Source organism: Vidua chalybeata, chromosome 11 (genome assembly GCF_026979565.1).
Source record: "Vidua chalybeata isolate OUT-0048 chromosome 11, bVidCha1 merged haplotype, whole genome shotgun sequence".
Taxonomy (NCBI): Eukaryota; Metazoa; Chordata; class Aves; order Passeriformes; family Viduidae; genus Vidua; species Vidua chalybeata.
In genome coordinates, this window is record NC_071540.1 from 8,801,593 (window position 1) to 8,811,902 (window position 10,310).

The window sequence follows — 10,310 nt, forward strand, 5'->3', positions numbered from 1 at the left end:
AGATTTATAGCTGGTATTATTTCTTGTCAAAAAAAAAAAGAAATCTAATTCATAGAATGAATAAATTTAATAATGAAAATTCATCTGACAATGAGTTGTGATAGAGAAAATCAAGCAAGCACTATCAGAAAAACATAATACTGAAGTCACTGTGTAATCTTCTAGACAGTGAAGCGCTGCACTACACAATGCACTGTGATGACATTAGACAGTTTGTCTTGCAAAAAGAACAAAACAATTTAATAACTCTGATATACTGATAGGAACACATACTAGTCATGTTCTCTGCTATTCACTACCAGTGGAAATTTTCTCCTACTATTATGAAAAAACAGCTGTCACACACCAGAAATGTCAAGCAAAAGCTGCTTTACATTTTTAAAGACATGGCAATCATTTTAAAATTTCACTCATTTCTGCAAAGGTGCTGTGCCTGTTATGGTTGCAGGTAACGATGTATTTAATGCATTACAAAAGTTACTTTCAGTAACCAGACATATACTTCACATACTTCTAAACTTTTTTCTGTAGGAAAACAATCGTCTCTCTCAGAAGTTGGAAAAATCCAAATAAAATTTCAAGATAAGCATTGCTGGCATGTTTGTTTATATTCAATCTATAATTTTTAATCTATTTTAATCTTAATATTAAATATTTTGGCAGAGCATATGCCATTTATTTTGCATGTATTAAGTCCAAGTATACTTGCTATTTTCATAGAATGGATGTTAAAAATGTTTAAATCTGATATTTGATTGGAATGTATGAAACTACAAATTAAGACAGTTCACATTATTTTACTTCACTGCTTTTCTACTTATAATTATTTCAATTTTTTTCTTTAATTTCCCCACTGTTATAATTTCAACTTATAATAGAAGTTAAAGCAGTTGAAAATTAAAAATATCCAATCACAAGCAAATTCAACATTCAAGAGACTGATATAAAACTGTTTCAAACTGTCAGTTAACAGACCAGCAATTCACACCAACAATTCTTGGTCAGTGTCTTCACCTTCATCTCTCTAAGGTAAAATGCAGAAACGACTGAGGAGCTTTCCATGAATTAAGAGAAATTCCATCCATCCTACCCAACATGCAGAGAAAGCCAGGTCTGATGAGACCTGCCCATTCTAATCTGAATAGTCTGATGAAGTTCAAACACAAGCTGAAACTGGTGGCAACTGTGTAAAACACACAACTTTATTGTGTGACTATTTGCAACTTGAATTTAAAATCACAAAGGTGCAGCAGTGATATTCATAAGCATTTGTTTTAAAGGAAAAGTCTTCTTAAGTTTTTCATTTTCTGCAGATGACAGAGGGAGTGATGGTGGTTACAGGACTTCCACTATTCTCAGTGCTGTCAGCAGTATCTTCTTAGCTAAAGCTCCCCATTGGTGCTGCACTGGTTTAACATGAATGGCTGTGACAAAAGATAACAAATAATGTAAGGCAGTTGTAGTTTCTGCATTTGGTCATCCTCCCCACATCTGCTTACATCTAAAAATCAATCCCCTCTTTCATCAGGGGAAGATTAATTGCCACCTTAATGTTTCATTTGACTGTATTATCAAACTTAATGATTTGATATACACTTTTGTGTGTTCCATGTTTTTGTGGTGTCCCACCCTGAAAGGGAAAGAATCAGGCAGTTGCATAGATGCCCATGGCTGGATAGGAATGAGAAGTCAGAGAGACCACAAAGACTCACAAAATTTTATTAGTAAGTTTAACACTTGGCATGAAAAACAGGGTATTTAGTCCCTTCTAGTATAAACACATGGTGGTGGAGTTTTGAGTATGGGGTAGAGAGGGGTGGGAGGGAAGGAGGGAGGGAAGGAGGGAGGGAAGGAGGGAGGGAGGAAGGGAGGGAGGGAGGAAGGGAGGGAGGAAGGAAGGGAGGAAGGGAGGGAGGAAGGGAGGGAGGGAGGGAGGGAGGGAGGAAGGGAGGAAGGGAGGAAGGGAGGAAGGGAGGAAGGGAGGAAGGGAGGAAGGGAGGAAGGGAGGAAGGGAGGAAGGGAGGAAGGGAGGAAGGGAGGAAGGAAGGAAGGAAGGAAGGAGGAAGGAAGGAAGGAAGGAAGGAAGGAAGGAAGGAAGGAAGGAAGGAAGGAAGGAAGGAAGGAAGGAAGGAAGGAAGGAAGGAAGGAAGGAAGGAAGGAAGGAAGGAAGGAAGGAAGGAAGGAAGGAAGGAAGGGAAGGAAGGAAGGAAGGAAGGAAGGAAGGAAGGGAAGGAAGGAAGGAAGGAAGGAAGGAATTAAGTTCTCCAGCTAGAACAGACATCAGTTGTCAGCATCAGGTTTTAAGCAGAAATGATTTACAGTTATTAAACCAAACAGCTACAGGGCTTTTGTCACTCACCTGGTGGCAAAAGGGAAGGTGTCCCTCCAAGCTGTGGCCATTTTGCAGGTTGATGTCAAGAACATCCCAGAAGTCCAAACCTTTTAAGAGGTGCTAAAAGAAGACGTCAAGGATTATCCTTTGCATCTGAGAGTCCTGTTTGGAAATAGTTCTTGTGTTTTATTGTCAACTGCTTTAAAACAAACAGTAAAATCCACCTTTGTTTGTACAGGACACTCCTTTAACTGTGAAGGTCTAAAACCACCAGGCTTAAGAAATGCCTGAAAACAGGTAACTGAAAGCAGATATAGCAATGAGCACGGCAGCCAAAGCAGTGGCACCACAGCCCAACAGCTACAAACACCTTGGCCTCTCTCATTCAGTGCCCTACTTTAAAAGATGTACAGGCACTGAGCTACCAGTCCCATAGGTATTAACTACAGAGCACACTGACCTGCAGTGTTGCTAATCATAGCATGAGCACACTACAAAGTCAAACTCTCTGATATTAATGTTAACCTGAACACAAGTTAAAACAAACTGACAAATGAAGTGCAATTGGTATGAAAAGTTAAAGCCAGATTTTATTTCATGACAAACAGATGTCATCTGAGGCTGGTTCTAAGCAAGGATTTAATCCATGCCCATAATGTAGGTCACTAGTTTTGACAGAGTTTGTGCCTAGTATTCATCCAAGCAATCAGACTCTGCCCATCAATAGCTGTCAAGAGTGTAGATGTAGTTTCTTTTTATACCAGCATTTAATAAAAGAAAATAATCCAATTAAGCAGGTGTCACAATATTTTTCTACTGACTTACCCATAATTTTCAATCATTAAAGGAGTATTTAATTTACAACAGAACATTATACTCTAATCCTATGCATCCAAGAATATTCATGTTTAAAACCTGAACCGCCCTCACTGTTTCTGCTGCCCTTCTGGTTTCCCCATGAGCTTCAGTAACTCAAAAGAATTGCAACCAACTTGGTAACTAAAAAAGAAAGCTTTGTGGAATGGGAAAAGTTCACAACAGGGGAGGGAAAAAAGCATTCTAAAATAGCCAGGTGTTCACCTCAACCCATACCAACTTCAAACAGATGCAAGGACAGTAGCTGAATCTGATTTCAGACTAAGGACATGAAAGATGAGTTTTATGTTCTTATGCTTTTATAGCATTAGAACGAATTCATTTTTAGATAAAGAATAGTATACTCCCCTACTCTCCAATTCTTTCACATAAAATTTGCTCTGGAAATAGCATGGCTGAGTTCCACTCTTTCAACTATTATTTGATCACTGCCAAATATTTGCAAGTTCAGATTTTTCCACATCTCACCCATGTACTTGATTGCAGTTCATGTACTATCTACTATGTTTTGTTCTACTTCTATGAATAAATGTACTGTGGCAAGGGATCAAGTCAGTCACAGAAACAGAACAAATTACTTTGAAATACGAAATTGAAAGAGTGCTGGAAGAAGAGCCCTTGGCAGCCTTTCACCCAAGTCAAGGTTCAACCTTAGGAAAGGATGAGTAGCCTAAGACAGCAATACTGCTTGGCAGCAGAGGAGGTGAAGGCGTGTTCAAGGTGTGGATGGCAGTGCCTGTCCATGGCCTTACATCCTCATGAGACTGGGCATTCAACTTCAGCTGAAGGATGAGATTGTTCAATAAGTCTGAGTCTAAATAAACAGAAGTGGTCAGCAACTCTTCAAAAGAAACTAGGAGCACAAGTAGAAGCCTGCAAGAATCTCACTATCTTCTTATCACAAGGGCATCCAAGAATTTTCTGTGGAGTAGTTCTACAAACAAAATGACACTGATATTCCGAGTCTGTAATTTACATATGTGGTCGGGTGGGGACTTTTTTTGACGTATTCTTCTGAAATTTAAACTTTTAATTAAAATAATTTTTTATGCCACTATATTACTGAATCCCGTTAAACCCAGAGTTGCATTTTATTTTGATGGATATCACTAACTTAAATGCATTTCTGTGTACAGTGCTATTACAACTTAAATCCTCAACAGCATTAGCAGATGATCAAACACTTTGCAACTGTAACCTGTGAGAGAGCAATTCCCCATTAGGGACATTTGTATATGTCTTTAGAACATATCTAATTTTGTGAAGAATATCTGCACATACTGCAGGATGCACATGCCCATTAATAGACACGCCAGCATTTTATGCACAAACTTTTGATCTCTAGTGCCTGTTAGCTATTTACAGATTACGTCTTATGTATAAGCAAGCTTATATCAGATTTAAAAGTTGCTCAAAATTGTATTTCAGAGGGAAAAAAATTAATACCTTCAATTATCTGGTAGTTGCAGAGTCACTTACTGGGTTCAACTCCAACCAATCCAAGTATTTTCCTGCTTGTAACAAAAATAAGTCTCATGTCCAGAGGCACACTGCACATCTCGCAGCTCCCATGCTAGGCAGTCACCTACCAGATCATCTTTCTAGTGTGAAACCCTGGTAAACTCAGCAGATCTGTTCCCACGAGCTTTAACTATGAGAGCATCCTGCACAGGCACATTATGATGTGCTACAGAGAAGAGAGAGATGGCTTTATCAAACTGGTGTTTTCATCGACTTTGCACTTCTCCAGACAGATAGAAAAATACACCTGTTAAGTCTGTACAATATATCAGAGCGAGATGTTTAGAGCTCAGTATTGACCCAGCCCTCCTGTAGCTGCAGAGGTTAGTTTTGATTTAGAACCAGTATATGAACTCAATTTGAAAAATAAATGAAAAGCTGTAAGTTCTCCTTCCCCCTGTCAAATTATTATTGGTCAGTTTTAACTTTAGATCATGAACAAGATAAAGATTCTCCATTCTACACAAAGTCTTTCACAAACATCTACACCCAAAATAATAGGATTTGTACAGATTTTTTCTTAATTTCAGAATATTTTTAACTGAAGAACAGAGCAGTTACTTTTGCTCCAGGAGAAATTGTATTTTTGTTCCTGATACATGAAAATACATGAAATTTACAAATTTACAATAAAAAGTTCTGGAAAAAATAGAGATAAATCTTAAAAAGCATTTTTATTTAGTTACATAGTATCAACACAAGATACTGAAATTATAATTAGGCAATTACTGTATAACTTCCTATCATTTAATTCTTATATGTGAGTTAAGTGCATTTTATGCCATGTAAGCAGCAATCCAGGACAGACATTTAATCACTACATGTATTATGCATTATTAGAAATTAATTCAGTGAACTATTTCAAAGCTGTCTAATTTTAACTAGGTCAAATTCTGTTACCCAGAAGTGCAATGAATCTGTGTTTAAAATTTAAACGCATTGAAAGAAATTTAAACTGCAGTTCTGAATGGAGAATATTTTAAGCAACATCTCTCAAACAACCTAAACTTTCTCTAGATAGAATAATGAAGTCTGATTACAGGGCAAGAGGAAAATGCTATGTTGAGCTGTTCAAGATTACAAAACAGTCATTTAACTTCTTGGAGTGCAGGTGTGAGATCTGATTTATGTGAGGTATGTTATTTTCACCTCATGTTCAGGTTCCTGTAAGTGATTCTAGAATAATCTCCTGAAGAAAAGAGAAGTTGGTTATATCAAACTAAAAGTCGGTGTCACTGCTTCCCACTGCTGTGCTGTTGCCATCCTTTATGTACCAGGAGCCACAAGTACCGAGTCCAATGCTGAGCTGTGAGAAACCCACAGAACAATGTGTTCTTTGATCAGAAACAACTTCTACAAAAAGGGAGGTGTCTGTGACCTCTATTTTAAGCTATGCAGAAAAGAAAGTATTTGTTATAGTAGGAAGCTGTAATACACATCAGAGGAAGATTTTTAGTTAATGATTCCTGCTTGATCACATTTTAGTGCTAGAGTGAAAAAATATTAAAATTTATATTTATAATCTGATTTAATCTCATCATCCTAGTATACTGAGAAATATCCAGCTGAAAAGAATACTGTCTGTTATGAACTATTACATTGATGTTACTGTAATTTTGTTAGTAGCCTGTTTTTTTTCAAAAATACTGAAGATAGCACAAAAATTAAGATTAACAATACATATGTTCTGAGGATTGATGCTGAATGTTAACCTTTAAGAATTTTACTGATAACTTGATTTTAGTCATTTAACTTGGAAGATTGCATTTCTTAGCAATGTGGAGAGATGAAAGTCACAAATTCAATTTGCTTCACCAACAACGTTTGTTTTCACTGATCCTGAAATTATGAGTGGAACAGTAGATAGTCAAGGAAGAACTAATTTTTTTATATTGGAATACTTACTTACCTACTTTTTTAAGCAGTTCTAAAAGTGTTTCATCTGCATAATAAAGCCACATATTTGGTTTAAAGCAACTGAAAACAAATTAATTTCTCAGCTTTGCTATGTAATAGTTCTAAAAAAAATGTAAACCAATTTACAACCTGCTCCAATTATCCCATATAATCCTTGCATTTCAGACACATTAACCAACCCAGCTGAAGCAGTTGTAGTTCTATCTGGATTCCTGTGCCTAAACATTTCAATAGATCACTAAACTGTGATAGTGGCAGAGAATTTCTAACTCTCATTTGAATAGATTATGTACTGCTACACATGTGGAACATGTCATGAACCAAGAGAGAATCTCTGGTGTAGTTCCAATCATATGACTATCAGAAGGATAAGTCAAATTTGGAAGTCAGTGAGGAAGAAGGGAATTAAATATTGCAAAAAATATTGCCTAGATGCGTAAGAAATTTTAAAACTAACTAGAAGTTTTAAGGTGATCCAGAAACATTAAATAGGCATGATCTTCAAATATTATCTACATATTTGCAGGATCACATTTCTGAACTGGGTTACACCTATCTATGTAATTACCATCTCTGTAACAGAATTAGCCAAACTCTTTAACAGAAACCTACTTTTCCTCACTGCTGGTGGCAGCAATGACAGTCAGAAGGTGTCTTGTTCTTTCTGCATCTGTTGGTAAAACTGTGTGTATAGCTTCTTTCTACAATCACCCCTGGTGTAGTCATCTGCAGTCAAGTGGAAAATCAATTAAGGAACAGCACACACTACAAAACTGTACTAGAACGTCACCAAGTTTCACTACTTTACTGCTTAACAATGCTGCGAAAAATGATAAAAACAGTTCCTTAAAGCAAGGGGTTTCCCCCCTCACTTTTCATTTTCCCTGAGTATATTTGTTAGACATGTAAAAAATGCTAAGAAACATGGCTGGTTAAACTGGGCTGCAAACTTCTCAGAGTTATTCTACTGAGAGCAGCCCATTAATCTATTCCAACCCACAGAACATTGCTTTTGTAGCATTCTCTCCTGACCTGTCTTCCATTTTGATGCTGGGACTCAAATCTCACTCCAAGGGAAGGCAGTGCAACTAGGAAAAGCCACCAGACTACAGCCAGATACTAGAGACTAACCAGGAACATTTTTCACCTGTGCTATAAAACAGCTTTCATAAATACTTTTAAAGCCATGTTGAAAACATACCCACAATAGACATACACCAATGTAGGAGTCATCAGAAATGAGCTTGCTTGCCTATCTCCAACAGAAGCCACCTTCCAATTTTTTTGGGATCTGCAAAATCTACACACAGCAGACCAAAGGCCAAAAGTACAAGCAGATTTATATAGTTCTATTCAGGCAAAATTTGCATAATGAATCTACATTACTACTTGGCTAAGCCACTATTATTATTAGATACTATTAAATATAAGTTTCTCTCACCTTCATTTAAAGGTATGGTGCATTTTGTAAAGATTTCTACTAGAAAAGGTAAGAATATAAGTTTAGGTATATGTTACCAGAAGTGAATTTTAAAAGCTAGACTAATCCAAAGTGTTAAACAGATAAAATAAGCATATTTAATAGATTTTCACACTACATTTGTTTTGTAAAGAGTGCCATATCAACTAGAAATGATGTACTATTTTTCCTTCACCACTCTTCATTAACAAACTCTAGGGAGATGTGAAAAGGTCAGATTTCCTTCTTTGGGTTTGTCTAAATTACTGAATGCCTTATAACACACTTAGAGCTGCTCAGTCAGTTCCTCCTGACAGTGCTTAAATAAAACCTAAAGTACACGGACATCACAACAGTCACAGCAAAAATTTGCAGCCACAGTGGGACATTTTAATCCAAACTTTCTGCTTACACAAGATGCTTCTAAGGCTTTTGCTACATCCATTTTTCCCTTAAGTAAAGAGGTACTGAAAAGTGTACAGCAGCAAGTGCCTTCATTAAGCATCAGCAGCTAGAAGTGACTTCTGCATTAAGGGAATAGAAATTTAGCAGAAAAAGCACCCCTTTGCATTCCAGCTGCTCCTCAGAGATCAGAGGGGCTGGGTGTGACCAGGCTTGACTTCTGATTAGAATCAATTCAGCACTATAGGTCTGGTTGAATTCGATAAGAACTTCCACGATTACAGGTTCATAAATAGTACAGTTTATTGAAGCCACAGGAAAGCGGGTTCAGGATTGCCAGTTATAGGGGCATTAACAATGGATTTTGTTTTTTAAAGGTACTGATAACCTGAGTACAAATAATTAAATATAAATAATCCATTTAAATTCTGTATTTATCTAGAAACAGTGTTTTTCCTCAGAAGACGATTAACTAAAAATCTCAAGAGAAATTATCTCCCACTTCTCTGGTATAGCAGCAATACTACAGAGAGAAAAGCAAGAGAAGTTTACTTAACAGAGGGATTGCCATGTTATTTCAGGATATGCTCTTCTGGAAGCAAGTACAGGATGGAGCTATGTGAGAAAAAAGCTATAATCAGATTTGTGTGCTTGTGGTTATTTTGTTTGTTTTTCATAAGAAGCACTTATTAGGCTGGGAGGAATCCTTGTTATGCAGAAGTAGTAACAACTTTAACCCTACAAGACAAGCAGACAACTAAATGCAAACAACCCTCACAGCAGCTGCTGTGAATAGGATCTCAGGCTGAACACACAAATGCCCAAAATGATGGCTGGAAACAACAAGAAATACAGCAAGAAATACAGCATATCCTGGCCAGCCAGCAGTGTACATGACTCAGCATGTAAGGTAAGGACTAGAAAATGGAAAAGCTGAACACATATGGTTCAAGACTGAGCAAGAATCCATATCCTATTTTTTAAAAGTGACAAAAAGGTGAACAAGAATCTGATGAGGGAGTTTCTTGTGCTAAGTGTAAGTAAATTTGGCAGAAAATAAATTCCCTTGCATTCCAGCTGGTCCTCAGTTATCAGAGGGCTGGAGGTGGCTGGGCCTAATTTCTGAGTAAAAGCCAATTCAGCACAGTAAATAAATGCAGAGCCAGTTCAGCACTACAAGTTCAGTCACCTTCCAGGAGAACTGTCATGGCCTGATTCACAAATAGTAAGTCATTGAAGCAGCAGAAATGCAGATTCTTATTGGATTGCTGGCAGTGATTTGATTTCTTGCCCTCAGCCCGGAAACTGATGTGCCTCTTGTGTGACAGATGTGTAAAGAAGAACAATAAGCTAAATAAGAGATTAAGTTATCCTGAACAAAAGAAGCCTGTCTTCTGAAGTGTTAGATAGAAAGAATACGACAGTGAAGTTTTACCACACCTGCTGTAAGTATCTAAAATTATACAAAATCTCATTCCAGTTGCAGAAAAATAGCAGAGGAACACAAACTAGCTTTACAGTCTACCAAAATTCAAACCATTTATAGCACCTCAAGACATAACTTTTCATGTTGAATGTGGCAGAACAAGTTTCATACTACACTTCTAAGAAGTGAAAATCAATCTTCTATTGCATCAAGCTACACACACAAAATCCATATTTCTACACTATACTTACATTGTGTAGAGGTGATCCTCTGGACTTCGTTCAGATGTCTAACAAAAAGGCATTCTCTTTCCTACAGAATATGCATCTATTTGATGAAGCTCATCTTCTAGGATAAACTTCAAAATATTTTCTATA

At 37.0% G+C, this 10,310-nt stretch overlaps 1 long non-coding RNA gene across 2 annotated transcripts; it reads right to left on the reverse strand.

Annotated features, from left to right (window-relative positions):
- Positions 1 to 839: 839 nt before the first annotated feature.
- Positions 840 to 10,310, reverse strand: LOC128793832 (uncharacterized). Of its 2 annotated transcripts, none has more exons than XR_008432898.1 (3): positions 10,185 to 10,310; positions 2,360 to 2,452; positions 840 to 1,424 (listed from the first exon to the last, which is right to left on the reverse strand). It is a non-coding gene; the product is annotated as an uncharacterized LOC128793832 (long non-coding RNA). The 2 variants fall into 2 exon arrangements; XR_008432899.1 differs by lacking the exon at positions 10,185 to 10,310 and adding an exon at positions 4,655 to 4,731.